This window comes from Lycorma delicatula, chromosome 4 (assembly GCF_047948215.1).
Source record: "Lycorma delicatula isolate Av1 chromosome 4, ASM4794821v1, whole genome shotgun sequence".
NCBI lineage: Eukaryota > Metazoa > Arthropoda > Insecta > Hemiptera > Fulgoridae > Lycorma > Lycorma delicatula.
The window spans coordinates 66,222,218-66,240,683 of record NC_134458.1 but is presented as its reverse complement, the minus strand read 5'-3'; the positions used below and the strand labels follow the sequence as shown (position 1 = coordinate 66,240,683).

Sequence of the window (18,466 nt, the reverse complement as noted above, 5' to 3'; positions counted from 1 at the left end):
TAATAATTCGCCGAGTTATTAATCATATACTGAAAACCCTACAGGGGTATCTGCTAACAGAACTATGTTATTCGCGTATAATAATTTCATTCTTCTTTTTCCACCCACCAGTAAACCTCCCCCCCCCCCTAACCCCTTACGTAAATCATTTAGAAAGAGAGTACATATATAGTAGTGGACTGAGTAAGCACTCCTGTCACAGCCCCATTGAAGGGACTATAAAAATATTTCTTCGATAGCTCATCTTTACACAACACTACCTGATGTTCCGTTATTCAAACTTTGTAAAATATTTATTATTTTAGTTGACAATTCTAAACACAATAATTTATAAAAAAAAGGGCATTTCTATGGATTGAATAGAATGTGGCGGAAAAATCTACAAAAAACTAAAAGCCTTGCCTTTCTTCTTTGAGACATTTAATTCAACGATTGACGACAAAACAAAAATATTGTCAACCGCAGAATATCCCCAGCCTGGAACTCATTTAAAATACTGTTTTCTTAAGCCCAGTTATTAATCCTTTTTAAAAACAACCCTGTAAAAGTGTAACAGTTACGAGTTATCCATAAAGGAAATACCTCTTAAATTTTGGATTATATCAACTTCCCTTTCTTATAAAGTGGAAAAAACTATTGAAAATTTAAAACTTTTTGGAGCTCTCCTTAGTCTGTATATGTTATTAAAAAAACATCTAAAATGTTTTCCAGAAAGATATCGGGAGCATTTTTTTTAAATTCATACGGGATGCAATCTACCCTAGGAGCCTTATTATTTTTCCCCTCCTTTAATCCAACCGATTATACAGTACGTTATCGTAACTTGTAGCCCGTCGATAAAAATGTACAAAATAAAATACAGTTATGAAAATAGCGTATATACCGGCAATCGTACGTGCGATCGAAAGGTATATGTGAAAACGTTCAGGGGGTTCAACGTTCGTCGCAGTACGTCTTTGTCGATAAGTTTGAAGTTTAATAAGTAGCTAAATCATTACGGTAAAGAATCTTTGAAGATTTTATTTTATTCCCTGATTTTCTTATAATTAAAATATTGAATCAACGTGATTTAATTCCGTTAATGGAATTGTTTCTAAAAACAAGAAAAGAGAATCGAATAAAAAAGTATCCTTTTTATACGGCTATTTAACTTTACTTGAATTTACAATCGTATTAATGTAAACAAAGATTTTATTCATCCGATTCTGGCGTTTTTGAGCCGAAATTTTCGGTCATCGACCACTTTGCAAATAGCAGCCGTTTCGATGACAAATATGTCCTTAATTTTTTTTATTAATACGCAGGTATTAATAAGGCAAGGAAAATCTGTATTAACTCTTAAGTCGCGTTCATGCCCATAAAAACTAAATCTACTTGAAAGTTTGGTCCGTTCACTGTCGCTCTTTAGCTGTGAACTTTGGATATTAGGGTATTTCGACCGGAAATTATTCAGTCTAAATATTCTACGTCTCTGGCTTTCCGGCCTTCTAATACACCTAATTATACGGTGCGTTCGGAGAGGGATTCGATCGGTGTTGAAATTTGTTATTTTTAAGGCTGCAATTAACCGGCTAATACAATTATTAAACACGTCTAAAAACAAGTTTCCTTTGTTTCGATAAGTTACTTTTTTTAAAGAGGGTTAATGATAAAATTTAACGTATCGAGTGTTATTAACCGGATAAAATCGACTTATGATTGGCGTCTAAGAATATATTTCAACAAATGTATATCGTTAATTTTAATGAAATATGTAAACTACGTTATTACGCTATGTATAATTTACTCCAATTTTTTTATAAAATAAGCAGACAGAAATCTTTAAGTAACTACTATCCTGCCCGCCTTCGTGGCGCGAGTGGTTTCGTCTCGGCCTTACATCCAGAAGTCCTGAGTTCAAATCTCGGTTTGGCATGGCGTTTTCAGACGCTACAAAATTGCCATTTTATCTCATCCTCTGAAACAATATCTAACGGTGATCCCGGAGGCAAAAAAGAGAAGAATTATTATCCTAATGATTTAGCAAAATTATTACTTTTTACAGCAAAAGAACAAATGCACAATCTTTATTATTTTATCGCTGCCACTTTAAAACTATTCGATCGTCATTTTTTTGTAAGATGTACTGTTAATAGTATTTTGTCACGGGTATTTTAAAAAGAACAATCTTTTTGTTGTTAAGTGAGGACCTTTTTTTTATTTTTTTCATACAGTTCTTTCGTTATAAGTTTTCTGAAAGAAAGTGATTTTTTTAAATTTATTTTTTATAATTTTATTTAAGATATTATTTGATTCTTGTTTTATACTTGTCGATTTTCAACAGACAGAATGTAATGAGATTTTTATAAAATTTTTGTAAGGAAAGGAAAGGCAAAACTTTATACTAGCGAATCAGTACCATTTTAATACTAAAATCTATCCTTAAAAATTAATTTTTGTTTTTTCTGCATCGGAAGAAAGTAAGTTCGTCGTATCATTTTTTCAACCTTCGTTATCTATTATATCGTACTTGTTTTTGTGTTTTTATTTTTAATCTGTCATTACGTAGCGAGATATGTATATTGTTTGTAAGACAAACCTACTCCATCTGTAACTCATCTTCTTTCTGGTCACATGTAAAATAAAACTAAAATAAATATACTATGCCGCAGTAAGTGCATCGTAAGGGCAGATTTCCGAATTTAGTTTTGGAAGAAAGGATGTTCCACAGCTTTAATGATTTTTTTAAATAATTTTGCTCTCGGTGTTTTAGCTGATCTTTTTAATGATTTTGTATTTCATTTTACGTTAGTATCAAGTGTTCTTTTATAACACTGCCAGGTACTTCTTCGTATTGTTCCAATAAATACAGTATACTTGAATATTTGTGTTTTTCTCTTCTTTCTTTTCACATGGTTGTTGAGTTGTGATTGCAGCAATTGCTTAACACTGCTAAATTTAATACTAATCCCGATTTTTAGTCTGGTTTTGGAGTCGTGCTCACAAAAAATAAAACTTTCAAATAATCTGAAACGATTAAAACTTCAAAACTGTTTTTTTTTTTGGATACCACCCCTTTCTTTCATACTAGATCACATTTTGGATTACTGCGAAACTAAAGTACTACAGCGAAATTAGCTCGCACCTGGCCATGCTTACAAAAAATCTTATTTTGGCTTCAAACATGATATTTAAATTTCAATCATTTCAAAACCTACTCGTATCTGGTGGTGCTCGCAAAAATCTAATTTTGGCTTTCTATCATTTATTCTTCAAGTTAAAACATGAAAACCTTGAAAACGTACCCAAAGATCCATTTCCCCCCCCTCTAACTCCGGTTCCTATATACCGATTCACTTGAAAATCAATAGGATTCTATTTAAATTAGGTTTACATCATCCTACCAAGTTTCATCAAAATCGGTAAAAAACTGCGCCCATCAGAATCAAAACTTTTGAAAATCTACCCAAAAACCCCGTTTTTTGGCTCTAATTCCGGTTCCTGTGAACCGATTAGTTTGAAAATCAATAGGGCTCTATTCCCAATAGGTTTACATCACCCCACTAAGTTTCCTCAAAATCGGTTAAGATTTGCAGAAAAAATATTATACATACATCTATATATAAACATTGCAGAATCATGATGAAGAGACTCCAAAACGTAAAAAAATTGGTTTCCCTTCCACCCAAAATCCCCTTAGTAAATCGAGCCGATTGCAGCAGCGATTTCTAAAAATTCTTTAGAAATCTGATAAAATTAAGTAGAAGAATGTAAGAATACGAGATTAAAAGTAATATTCTGCTAGGGCAAATAACACTAATACACAAACGAGTCCGTGGGAACGAATGAAAGAACGGAAATTATAAATGTTAAGCCGGATTAAACTTTTATAATTTAAAAAAATGATACGGTGATTATCGATGTTTTCAAATAGTATAAAAAAGATGACACCGAGCGCGTAAACATGGAAAGTTAGTGTCCACACGTGATGGATGCGCATCTACATCATTTTACGTCCCTGATTTAAGGTCTGTGAGTGATCACGAACAGCGATGTTTAACTTATTCTGACGAGTTAAAAAATAGATTTTCTCAGTACCGTATACTACGTAGTCACTATATTCGACAGCGTTCTATAATAACGCTCTGTCTTTTTTAAAAATATAATTTTATAGTCGCTTGCACAACTTCATCTACAATAAATAAAGATACGTAAGGCGTCCTTGAAAAAAATTATTAATAAATTTAAAACAGACTTTTACACTTCTTAAACATAATTTTAAAAGTAAACTATAGAAAATCTATATTACCGACTGGCGTTTATATATGTCTGAAAGGTAAGATATCGGAATGGAGTTAATAAGATATCAAAAACCCTTTATACACACAATAAGAGAAGAATATAAGATGAGGTGTCCCATTAAACAGAAAGAAGTGAAACAAGAATGAAACCTATTCCCGTTGCATTTTAATTTGTAAAGGAAAGATAATCGAAAATTCGTAGGCTGAGTAATAACATAACCGATCTCCGAGTGTCCATCTCTGTGGCAGAGTGGTAGCGTCTCAGCCTTTCATCCGGAGGTCCCGGTCAGGCATGACATTTTTCATAGGCTATCAACTTCCATTCTCACAGGGCAAAATGACCAAAGCAGTCGATGCCCGTCATCTAAAATAAACAACTAATAATACTGTTCTTTTGGTCGAAACAGATTGAATTTAATGCAGTAAGCGGTTAGGATTCACTCACAGAAATGAAATTCTATTTGAAAAAGATAATAATAAAGGGAATAAAATACGGTTACAAAAGAAATATGATAATAATTGAAACAACAATATCGCAGAAGACAACAAGTCAGGCATTAAAATATTAAGTAATTTTGTACTCTAGAATCGCAAAGAACAAACGAAGTATGGAAAATATCAAAACAAAACCGGAAAAATTTAGAAAGATTTGTATGCCGAAAAAATGTGATAGTACCCGCAACGATTCTGGTAATTAAAAAAAATTTTAGTTAATATTTATTTGAAGTGAAGCGTTCGATCTATCGAACTTGAAAAAAATGGAAGATTTGGAAATGCGAGTTACAGATCGCTGTTGAAAAACGCGTATACTCTAAAGTTGGAAATTAAAATACTTCAAACTGATTTATGAAAAGTGAAGATTGTGGTAGAATCTTGTAAAAAAAAGGGAATATCCGAGTTAGATAATTCGGTAATGAAAGCGGTCGTAAAATTAAGAATATGATTATAAATATAAAAAATATTTGGAATATAGTAATATGGAATACATCGACTGGCCAGGCGAAGTAGATAATATTGAGGTTTCAGTTCCCGGCAAGGGTCTGGCATTTCTGCTTGTAATTTTTTTTTTTTTTGTCTTCAGTCATTTGACTGGTTTGATGCAGCTCTCCAAGATTCCCTATCTAGTGCTAGTCGTTTCATTTCAGTATACCCTCTACATCCTACATCCCCAACAATTTGTTTTACATACTCCAAACGTGGCCTGCCTACACAATTTTTCCCTTCTACCTGTCCTTCCAATATTAAAGCGACTATTCCAGGATGCCTTAGTATGTGGCCTATAAGTCTGTCTCTTCTTTTAACTATATTCTTCCAAATACTTCTTTCTTCATCTATTTGCCGCAATACCTCTTCATTTGTCACTTTATCCACCCATCTGATTTTTAACATTCTCCTATAGCACCACATTTCAAAAGCTTCTAATCTTTTCTTCTCAGATACTCCGATTGTCCAAGTTTCACTTCCATATAAAGCGACACTCCAAACATACACTTTCAAAAATCTTTTCCTGAGATTTAAATTAATTTTTGATGTAAACAAATTATATTTCTTACTGAAGGCTCGTTTAGCTTGTGCTATTCGGCATTTTATATCGCTCCTGCTTCGTCCATCTTTAGTAATTTTACTTCCCAAATAACAAAATTCTTCTACCTCCATAATCTTTTCTCCTCCTATTTTCACATTCAGTGGTCCATCTTTGTTATTTCTACTACATTTCATTACTTTTGTTTTGTTCTTGTTTATTTTCATGCGATAGTTCTTGCGTAGGACTTCATCTATGCCGTTCATTGTTTCTTCTAAATCCTTTTTACTCTCGGCTAGAATTACTATATCATCAGCAAATCGTAGCATCTTTATCTTTTCACCTTGTACTGTTACTCCGAATCTAAATTGTTCTTTAACATCATTAACTGCTAGTTCCATGTAAAGATTAAAAAGTAACGGAGATAGGGAACATCCTTGTCGGACTCCCTTTCTTATTAGGGCTTCTTTCTTATGTTCTTCAATTGTTATTGTTGCTGTTTGGTTCCTGTACATGTTAGCAATTGTTCTTCTATCTCTGTATTTGAACCCTAATTTTTTTAAAATGCTGAACATTTTATTGTAATTTTTAACTGTCTCAAATTCCTCGTTAGAATAAGAATGCGGCATGTTTTGGGACCCAATACAAAAAAAAAATAATAATCGAGGTTAAAAAATTTACACAGAATAGAAAATGTAAGAGATGTGGGTCAAACTGTTCAGATTACTGATGAAAATGTCCGATAAAATCGCCAGAAAATTGGTGATAAGAAAATATTGGCCGCTTAACATTTTTTGTCGATTCGGACAATATTGTATTCTGTTATCTAAATTCCGTTATTCTGATCGAAACCTAGTTAAGTTGTTAATATTCGGGGATCAATTTTAAGTAGTTTTAAACGACAATTCGTTAGCTGTCAACGAATTCCAAAGTAACATATGTCGACCCCACGAAACCTGAACGAATCGAATGGGATTACCAATGGGATTACGCAATTTTAAAGAAATTTAGATCGTTAAGAGAGATTATTTCTGTGTAGATTACAAAGACTAGCTCACACACTGTAAGTAGTTAAAGATAAAGGCAACCCGGTCCGTTGAACAGAGAGCCAGACCTGCCATGCCGGACTTACTGCCGGTGGGTGGGGTGGCCCCTTAGAGTTAAAAGGACACTCTCCTGGGCTGAGTAATACTTCACTGTTTATTCGGCCCAGTGGACTAGGGGTGGAAAAAAAACCGGTACACAAACAATGATAAAAAGCGTATCGCATACTTAGTAACCGTATAGGGGTCAACCGATGTAATAAACGACGTTAAAGTAATGAAAAAGTACCATAATACAATAAAAAATAACAAAATGAATACGAAAGCTTCCCAGACCGGTGACTAAAAAATAAATATCAACTCGGTCTAAAGGAACATTCAAACTACCTACCGAAGAAAAAATCAAATGGCCAAATGACAAAAAAATTTCTCCTTTGATTTAATTCGATCAGTTTTAGTTACATGTCTTTCTGCTAACATTCTCGCGCGGCGTTGTTTATTATTCAAGTGATAAAAATCAAACGACTACAAGCAACAAAATAAACATAAGTTCAAAACTAATTGTACATAACGACTTCAACTATACTCTTTGGATAAGGAAGTCTTCTTGTCGTTCAAGATTACAGTTAAACAAACCAATGCGATACATGGTCTCTATTGACATTTTCCGGGTTTAACTTCAAATCTTTAGTTCAAATAAACAACGGCTGTATTTTGCTAGTATTTTATGACTATAGATCTGAATAAAGACCTTTAAAGATGTGCGTTATCAAACGAGGTTGGTAATAAAAGGTTACTTAATTTATTCGAGTTCGATTTACCCAAAACTAAAAAAAATTTCCCCATTTAAAATTCAGTACCTTAATCGATTTTTGATTTTTTTCAAAAAGATTTACTCGGGTAGTATTTACAGTTTCAAAATATTCCAAAATATTATATTTTGAATTGGTTTTCTAGATAACTTTACCAAAGTAATAAAATGTAGGACTAATTATGATTATTTTCCGATTTTTGCTGTCTCATAAATAGAAGCGGTTCAAAGCGTGTTATTATTTCTTACTCGGCTACTGATCGTAGGTTGTAACTCATCGATCATAACTGTAACGAACACAACAAAATCATTCGTTTAATATCTCGTTTGTCTAGCGATTACCGAACTTTTATGTTGTTGTAACTCCGTGGAAATCCTCAGAATAAAACTTTTAAACCTGAAAGTAAACCTTTTGTAACTGAGAGTTACAAATCATCTTGAATTCCGGATTTCCATATGTAAGTTTAGATGGGAAAAAAATCACAACGGTAATGTCCTATTTCATCTAACGCTCACATTTTCATTTAAGCAAAAAATATGTTTCTGATAATTCCGGATAAAGAATATATTGCTACTTTGGAGCCGGGAAAACCATGCGATCAGAGTCGTGTATGTATTCGGGATAACCTCGGGCTTAACCGCGTAGGTTTACCCGTTAAAGATTGTAAAATCGAGACTTAGCCGTATCGAAAAGCTAAATTTTAACAAGTGCTTATTTGTCGGTTCATCATTAAATCGATCTGGCTTTGCAAATCTAAAGTATGATACTGTTAGAAACTCACTATCTTATCACAAACAAGCAGCATGCTTGCCGATAAGCTTTGATTTTAAAAGATTAAACTGCTTAATAAATTTTAAGCAGCTCTAAATAATCCAAATGATTAGATAAATATAAAAAAAAATTTATATTACTGATCTTCAATAATAAGAAACATAAAATTTAGAATAAGGAAATAAAAAACCGTATAACTTTTCAGACATGAAACAGGTTACGTTTTCAGCAATCTTCCAAAAATCAAAACAGTATATAAAACCACCGCATCACCGAAGGATAGGATCAAATTACAAGGTTTTGTAAAACATTATCGGCATCTGTTTTAGAAAAAAAGTTCATAATAATTAAATTGTTCCAAAATTTTATTTTATCAAATTTCGCTCGTCGACCAAAACGCATAATTTTTTTTTAATTGGCCTCAAGTTTTTAGTGATATATAAAATTAAAAAGTAAAAATAAACTCAAAAATTCATTATTAGGGGTACAGTTTCCGATCAAATTTTATGATTTATGACGAGCGGAGTTAGGAATGCAAGAAAGTAAAGTAGCCGCCACGTAACGGCGAGCTTGGATGATTAGCCCGTACGTCACTGCTATACTTTTGTTCTCTGGAACATTCGCACAAAATGATTAGTCATTTCTTAGTAGGTTAAACGTGACACAACTTTTGTTTACGAAGCAATTTATTTTTGTGCGTTTACATTATTAAGAAACTGACATCATGTTTCAAATACAAAACAATTATTTTTATTTTTGTTTCTGTTTTGCTTTTCCATGTATATAAAGTTCAGTTTTATGGTTCTGCCTCTCAGTACGGTTTTCTTTTTGGCACGTGTTGTGTATTTTGTTACGGAGTCAATTAATGTACGATACGATATTTTGTAAAACTTTTTTTGTGATCTACAGTTCAAACTTTTTAAAGTAGTTCGTTCACGTGCAATAGTTATGGCTGAATCCAAACCTGGTTAGAAAGGTAAGAAACTTCGAAGACAGGCGCACGAAATTGTAAACAACGTGTATGATTTCATGAAGAAAGAATTTTTAGCTCCAGGAAAATTGAAAAATGACAAGCATCTAATTATTATACAGAAGTGTAAAGAGAGAACTGCAGCTGTCTGTAGCATTTCCAGGACTCAGGTTCAAAGTCTAAGAAAAGAAAAAATAGAATCTCTTCTTCAATCCGAGGGGCGTTTGTTCATCATCCCGAAAAAGAAGAAAAAGATACGTTCTAAACCAGTACCGGATTAGATGATTTTGACAAAGGTGTGTTAGGTGAGCTGTGAATGTATTTCACTCAAAGATAGGCGAGGGGCTGCTGCCAACAGTTAAACTGTAAAGAATTGAAAATTAAAATTAATTTTAACGGCAGTGAAACTACTTTAAGAAGAATTTTGAAAGAATCAGGTTTTACGTGGCGTAAAACAGAAAACGAAAGGAAAACGTTTAGTTGAGGAACATGATATGAGGCGGAAAAGGATTTCATATTTGCATCTTAACTTAGAGAGCCAAATCAAAAGTGGCGATTATCATAATAGCATGAATAATAAAAATTATTTGAAATGAGCTGAACAGAAATTAGTTCCTAACCTTCCTCCTGAGTAGTTACCGACAATGCTCCGTATCGTAATAACCTTTTTGAAAAACTTTCAGTGTCGTTAAACAAGAAACAAGACATGACGTTGGCTACAGAAGCATCAAATTCTACTTTCGTGTCAAATTCTTAAACCACAATTGTGTGAATTAACCTAACCGAAAATGATACAGATTTGACATATTGTTGAAAAAGAATTGAGCTTCAAGTTCTGTGGCTTCACCTTACCATCCTGATTTAAATCCAGTCGAAATGGTACGGTCAGAGGTAAAACGACATGTTGCAAGCCACAACACAACATTTAAGATGTCAGAAGTGCAGAAACTGTGTGAAGATAAAATGAATTGGATGAGTGACGAAAACTGGAAACCTTACTGTGAAAAGGTTAACAAATCGAAGGTGAATATTGGAGGCAAGAAACGTTAATAGATTCTGACAGAATCTTTCATTGTTTCAGTGACAATGATAATAGTAACAATTACACTAAAGATAGTGATGACAGCGAGGAGAGCGTTCTAGCTGAGGAATTAAGCGGATAATTAATTTTCCAGTAAGTAATTAAAGTTACAGCAATAACCATCTATCATAATATTTACCGTATAATTAATAATAGATAAAATAGATAATATTTTGTCATCCGTTATTACATTTTACAATGTACAGTACAGAATTAGCCTACTGCATTTCATTTCAAAATTGTTAAATTCATTTGTTAAAAATATAACAACTATTTGGTAAGAGGGATTATTAAGAGCGAGGAACATATTTTTACGTTGGGTAGTAATCGTCGCCACTTCAAGCTCGGTGTTACTTGGCGGCGACTGTACCGACTACAACGATATTTTTTTCGAATTTATTATTTATTTGGATTTATTATGAAGTGAATATATGCGTAAAAAAGACACAACGACGCGAGCCGATTCTCCACAGTTATCGCATTAATTTATGGGAAAAATATTCTCTCCGAAAATTTTTACGAAATTATTAACAGCTGCATGCGATAAAATTTTTTTATAGAAATAGTTTTAATATTAATTTAGTTTAATCTTTCGTTTCCTAGGTGCTTAAAAGCAAGATGGTGAGATAATGAATATAAATACATGCAGCAGTTTACGCTTATACACAAAGGTTTTATGAGAGTAAATAATAGGTTTTTTAAGATGATAGAATATAACTTCATTAATTAGAGAAAAATAGGACTCACAGTCAGTGTGGTTAAATTTAGGAAAATTCCGAATTAAAAAAGTTAATTCTGATATTGTTTTTACTGTGAAAAGGTTTGGGTTAAAATGTTATTAATTTACAAAATTCATCAGAATAAATAAAAATCTACATTCTATACAAAAAAAAAATGCATACATTACAAATAATTAAGTAAAAATCGATAAAGAAGAAACAAAATTTGACGATTTACAGATTATTAAAATGTAATAATACGTAAAAATTAGCATTTTTATTTTGTACTAATTCAAATTTTCATTACATATTCCTCCGTAACATAGGAATTTATTTTTAATTTTTAAAACGCAGACGAAGAAACTTGAATTTTTTAAAAAGTTTAATTTTTATACCAGACCGCATCGCTCTTACAAATTTTTATTTTACGTTTAGGATCATTTTTAGCGATACTTAATCCACTTTTATCGAATAACGATGATGCGCTTTTAATTTATCGGCACACAGTTTGATTCATCGTGAATTCCGAAAGAGTAAACTTTCATTACGGATAGAAAATTCAAAGGTTACGCTCTTAAAAGTGCCCGGCATGAAGCGTTACCTAACAACCTATTATAGAAACTATCTGTCTTACCCAAGGTATAGCTATAAAACAAAACAAAAAATGAAATAGTATTCACTATTTCATTTTTTCATTTTTTTCAGTCGGCCTTCTCAAAATTCCTATTAGAAAAAAATAAAAAAACTGAAGTCGATTTTCTAGAAAATCTGTCAGCTAATTTACAACATAGATGCGAACATCTGACATATAGATTCGAATAACACAGAACGGTAACAGAGTACATTACAACGACCTAAATGTTTTTCTTTAAATGTAAGTCACTATTGCAAGTGACTTATTAAGTGAGGCGCTGAAAAGCGATTTTTGACGCAGTATAAGGATATAGCTTGGAAACTTTCCTTAATTTTTTAGATTTAGCAGAGGTCATGTTATCTTCGGCTCATATCAAAATAAAAAAAATACGCTGGCTTGAACACGGCGAGAATGATCACAAACAGAACGCCAAAAAGAATCTGGAACCTCCTACTAGAAAGAGTAAGGATAGACCGAAAAGCAGGAAACGATCTGTTTTTATGGCAGGTAAGGAGATTTTTCTGATTTTTACAGGTCATAAGAAGATAGCGTTAGAAATGATCGGAATCCTATCGTTCAAAAAAAAATTCGAATCGGGACGTAAAATGCTCCTAAAAATATTTCGATAAGAGCCAAAAATTAATCGATAAATAAGGCAATGTGGGTTTAACAATCTAATGATACAAATATTATCGGTGTGTCATATTCTAAAATAAATAAACTACAGTTACGACTAGGTATAATTAGACTTCAATTTATCTTGTTTTTATTGGACGTTATGCCCACATAATGGGAGAATGATTTAAACCGACAATATTTCATTCGTTCTGTATTTATTATAAGACCCTAAGCAGACAAATTTCTTAAACGTATTTTAATTAGTTGAACCGGAACGAAAAAATCTGTGTGAAACTTCATATACATTACAACAGCATATGACTTCCATTAACATAAATACTACATTAAGAAATCTACAATTTTAAAACGATTCAATAGTTTATTAATAATTATTTTAGAAGAAGAAAAATAATTGTTTTAGTTTTATAGACTGTTTTCAATTAGGCGTCCGCAATGTCTGCTTGTATATTTACACGAACGTGTATCCGTGCGTTCAATTAGAATTGAACTCTCAGAATGGCTCGAAACTGACAGACAAATTTGAAATAGTTTACAAATTATAAAAAAAAAAAAAAAACTGTACCCCGATTAATATTTTGTACCCGTTCGATCGAATAATATTCCCAGCATTAGAAAATTAAAAAGAAATTATTTGCACAAATAATACGTTAATTTTTTTTAAATAATTCATAAAAAATATTAAAATTTAGTTACACTTACTTGTTACAAATTATACTTCAGACTTCTTATTTCTAAGGTATGAAAACAAAATGAATTTACAGCAATGGAAAACAAGGAGGTACAAAAATATTTCTAGACGCATATTATTTGCCACGACCTCTATCTTCCTTTAATGTACAATGATTGAAACAAAAAGACGGTATAACATTTAACAAACCGTAAAATCAAAAATAAATGTAAACGTTAAAATATATGTAACGATGGTTTTTGTGCATCGAAATCTATAAATCTGTTACTTGAAACCTTTGTTGTCCTTTTTTTTATTCAAAACGAAATACAACCGATGAAAACGCCGTATCGTTGATTACAGCCGCTGTTCCCGTCCGATATTTTATCCTCCACAAAATGGAAAATCTATCGTGCAGATAATTTTGTGCATCTTCATACACAAACCGTTAGCAAAATCCATTGCACATATCGCACATTTATAATTAACTTAATGTTAATAAAGTAAAAAAATAATGAAGATACATGAGTTTTATTTATTTTTTATCTCTTACGAGTAGTCATACTTTTGCTTACGGTAGGGCGCCATGGAAGGTTTAATTGAAAAAGGGCGCCGCGACTCGGAAAAGTTTGGGAACCACTGGTGTAGCCTATACATTTAAACCGTAATTTATTAATTATCCTGTAGAAACCTTGTTATTTCATTTTAATACAAAGAAACAAACAGTCGTTAAAATTACACATGTTTTATTCGCCCCGATCGAACCTATAAAAAAAGCTACATGCAACGCACGGGAAACGTATCGGTCATAAAAGATAAAACGGGAAATAATTCAGACTATCGTTACACATTTTTCAATCTATGCTGTGTTATTTATTAATCGTTCTATTACTCAGGCTACCTCGGTAACTTCTAATCGAAAACCTCTTCTGAGATAATCTGCCTTTGAGGTCTACTTAATTGTATCAGAAAAATAAATTTCCTTAAAAAAAAAAAATTTAATTATATCTGATACTCCAACTAAATTCCGGAAAGCATTTCCTATAGATATCCCCTTTATTTCGGCCGATAAAAATAAAATAATAAAATTTTATATCCCGAAAAAATTATGTACAATGCACAGCCATTTTTATGAATTAAATCTTTTTCTTTTCAAAAATATCTCTGTGATGAATCTTGAGTGATGGTCATTCACTTTCATTGAGAAAGAATATTTTCCTGGATCCAAAGTCACAAGATATCTTCTGTTTTAATGTGGCGCGTTCACCGTTTTGTTTTAAGGGGGTTCGATGAGACGGATGCCATGTAAGCAAATTATGTAATTTATTCAGCTACGACCGCAGGTTAGTGTACCAGAGACGGGCCAGTATATTCTTCAGGCAAGTTTAAACTCGGTAGGCTCCTATTTCTGGAGGAAAAAACATCCGGTAACGCACGAAATTCAGTACACGTTTATTTTTCAGGTTTTTAGGTGTCGGTACAGAATCGAGATCACTTGTAGATCGATCGTACTTTTTAACCATCCGGTATTTTTCATTATCCTCAAACCCTATTCACCGATACAAGCAATACAGGAATCATAGTTTTATTATCTTCTCCTTGTACCATTTCTGTGTAAAAATCGCACAATAAACTTCTTATCGAGTAACCTGATAGGCATTGCGTCTTTGTCATCCAACGCATGTTAAAGTTTGAGTATATCACTTCTTATATTTTATTAATTATTTCTTGTATGATTAAACTATTATTTACGTATAGTTCTATTTAGCTTAATTACGATTCTGACCTATATGCTTTAATAAAATAACCTCGATCGGAAAGAAAAGTTTGCAGTTCGGCCAACAATTTCTTTTGGCAAACACAAAACAATTAACATTTTTGAGATTTACGATATTTTTCCTGGTAATTATATACAATTAGGGACTCATCCCCCGATTTTGTTGAAATTTGGGATATAACTTATTTAGGACTTATTCGTTACGATTGAAATTATGTGGCTGCAACGTTGTTTACTCGAGTTACGTCCCTCGTAAGTTACAGAGTACTCTCACCAAATATTTCGTAATTCAGTATTGTACAAGTGTACAATACATTATTTTCGGACTAAATAATTTGGTTAAGTTTCTTAATTAAGTTAAGAATGAGAGTAGGTTCTCTTAAAACTAAATTAAATTAAGTTAAGCTTAGGTGCAAATTAGGTTAACCAACCGGGTTGATCTAGTGGTGAACGCGTCTTCCCAAATCAGCTGATTTGGAAGTCGAGAGTTCCAGCGTTCAGATCCTAGTAAAGGCAGTTATTTTATACGAATTTGAACACTAGATCGTGGATACCGGTGTTCTTTGATGGTTGGGTTTCAATTAACCACACATCTCAGAAATGGTCGACTGAAACTATACAAGACTACACTTCACTTACATATCATTCATATTAATTCTCTGAAGTAATACCTGACGGTAATTTCCAGAGGGTAAACAGGAAACAGGCAAGTTTATGTTAGGTTAGGCGACTAACGATTCCGTGTACTGAACTTCGTACGATATCAACATAACCTAACCAAACATTACTAACGCACGCTAACCTCGTCTAATTGGCCTTACATATTAAATTGGACAATTGTTAGGTTGAATCCATAATTATATACAATAACCGATTATTTAATAAAAAATATAATGTATATTACATCTTGTACAGTGATGAATTACAAAATTTTTGATAACAGTACCGTACTGTGTAACTTACGAGGGATATAACTCGGGTGAAAGGCGTTTCCGACGAATAATTTCGATTGTAACGATTAACTTAGATCCTAAATAAGGTATATTCCAAATTTCATCAAAATTGGAGGCGAATCCCTAACTGTGTATACCTTTTTCCTAAAGGTGAAACCGAATGGGGCCAGGATTCATAGAAAATTCAACACATATTTTTCACCTTCGATTGGAAAAATATCCTGATTAATTAAATATCCGTTAAAACAATGTGCAGACCCGCGCGACAACTGAACTGTTTGTTAATAAAAGGTGTTCGCTTACAACAGGTAAGGAAAAACATAGTAATTTTTTTAATTCCAAAATGGAGAATCGTCCAATTGTTATACCCTGAGCTAAATATTTTCAAACTATATTTCGTCCCTGTTACTGTTACATCTACTTATAACTAGGCCTTACCGGCTGTAAACAAACCTTTTAAATAATAATAAAATAGGCAAAAGACTAAAGTTTCATACAGAATTACTTATTAACTTTTATCATCATATTCCTTCATTTACATCAGCGATTAGCTTTATGAAGGTTATATTATCTTTCTGTAACTGTTTTATGAATATGCTTAAAAAAACAAATGGGTAAAAATGTTAAATAAATATTACCATACATGTCTTAATTTAAATAAATATAAGATTTTCCCAAAACTGTCTTATCATAACCGTTCTGGTTCAATACTGCATAACCTGCACGACTAAAATATCTATAAATTTTATACTACATGCTTGAGGATAAATAAGTTTCCGCGGAGATGCAGCGCGTCGACACTTCGCACGATATAATCTGTTTTCCGTTATCTTATCGAATGTTGGCTTAATTTACACTATCAATTAAAAATTTTAAAAACAGATTAAACTAAAATAAGAAAAAATAAAATAAAATATATTTTTTTAAATAAATAACTAAAGAGAATTATTTAAGTTTTATTTTCCCTATTGAGTTGAGACGTATATATGACGGAATGTTTCTCATCGAGTGGAAAACATTAACTGGTTGCTTTACACTAATTCTTCCGATCTATCTTTACGACTTTGACGCGTGTATAACGACACTAATCGGTATTATTCTCTCCGAAAGTGCTTATGTTCGTTATACACCAATTCTTATGATGAACAGAAATACGGGTTTCAGGTGGGGAGCCGAATATCACCGGCATTTCGGCGGGATCGGCGTGCAAAAGTAAGCTTAACAAAGGATAAGGTAATCGACCTCTTCGTTTTTACCATTAAGTAATCCTGTCACGGGATATTCTGTGCTCCTGATAACGGGTATACCATTTGAATATAAGTCATTTGAAACCGTTCCGTTCTGGCGTCCGACGTACGTGCACACACGCATTAATTTTATATTAAAAGAGAATTTATAAACTCTTTTACTTTTTTTAAATTTAGAGTTTCGAATCCACCTGTAGATTATTTATGTAGTCGATAAATATTTTTGCACCCATTTCAGTATATTTCTGTTATAATTACGACTTTGTATAAACGACTTATTAGACTCTTCAAGAAGGTGATTTGAAGTACTCTCCCTTTTGCAGTTATTAAAACAATTATTTTATTATTATTATTAAATTAAAAGTAACAATTTTTAAACGCTTATTAATGGAAAAGGGTCTTTTCATTATTACCGAGGAATCATTAAAGACAATGAATGGAAATCGCAGGGATTTCGTTGAAAGAATTGTTCGAAATGTCGACTCCTGTCTCCATAACAGTACGTCAATTTTATTGTAAAATCAATACAGTAATATATCATCGAAAAATATCTATCACGAGACATCATTAATATTATTGTAATGTAATAAAATACCATCTAGTGTACTGTTTCAGCCGTCTGATCCAGTGATAGAATTGTTAGATGTTTAGCGATAGATTTGTCAGATCTACGGTTATAAAACTGTTTTAAATCTCAAGTAAATGTTTTCTAATTTAAAACTTTTTTTAAATAAAAAAAAAAAATAATTAATTCCATTAAATCTGTGCCAAATATAAAACAAGATATTACAATATACATCCAGTATTTTATATCATTAAATGTATAGATACGAGTAGATCTACATGTTTGTGTACACGAACGAAACTTATGTAAAACTTGTTACCATTTTCTATAATAAAGCTATTTTTAAGGAAACCGTCGTTATACGGGAACTAAATTAATAAAAAGGTAACTAAATAATGAAAATAAACTAAAACACGATAAAAGATCACAATAGAAATGTTATTCCACTACAAATTCCGTTCTACAGATTCCTATCCTCGTAGAAATGCAGCGACGAAACGGACCCAGTAATATAAGTAATAATATTACGTCTTCGTAATAAGATGTAACATCTTTCCACAATTGCAATCCCGGTAGTTTCCTTCGATCTTCTTGCGCTCCTCTTAAGAATTTTTACGACCTAATATACAAGCATTTTTTTACCTTTCTCACCTACTTACAAAAGATGATCGTACAAACGTTCCGCTTATCTTACGGTCGACGGTAAAATCAATATACTAGTTATAGGTCGGTCGACGCTAAATTACAAAACATAACTTACTTTACAAAGAATGCCGAAAACGTACT

At 32.3% G+C, this 18,466-nt stretch overlaps 1 protein-coding gene across 1 annotated transcript in view; it reads right to left on the bottom strand.

The window, feature by feature from the left end:
• Nucleotides 1-18,466, bottom strand: part of Ca-alpha1D (Ca[2+]-channel protein alpha[[1]] subunit D) — a 659,257-nt gene that overhangs the window by 639,619 nt on the left and 1,172 nt on the right. The gene's annotated exons all lie outside the window — the stretch shown is intronic.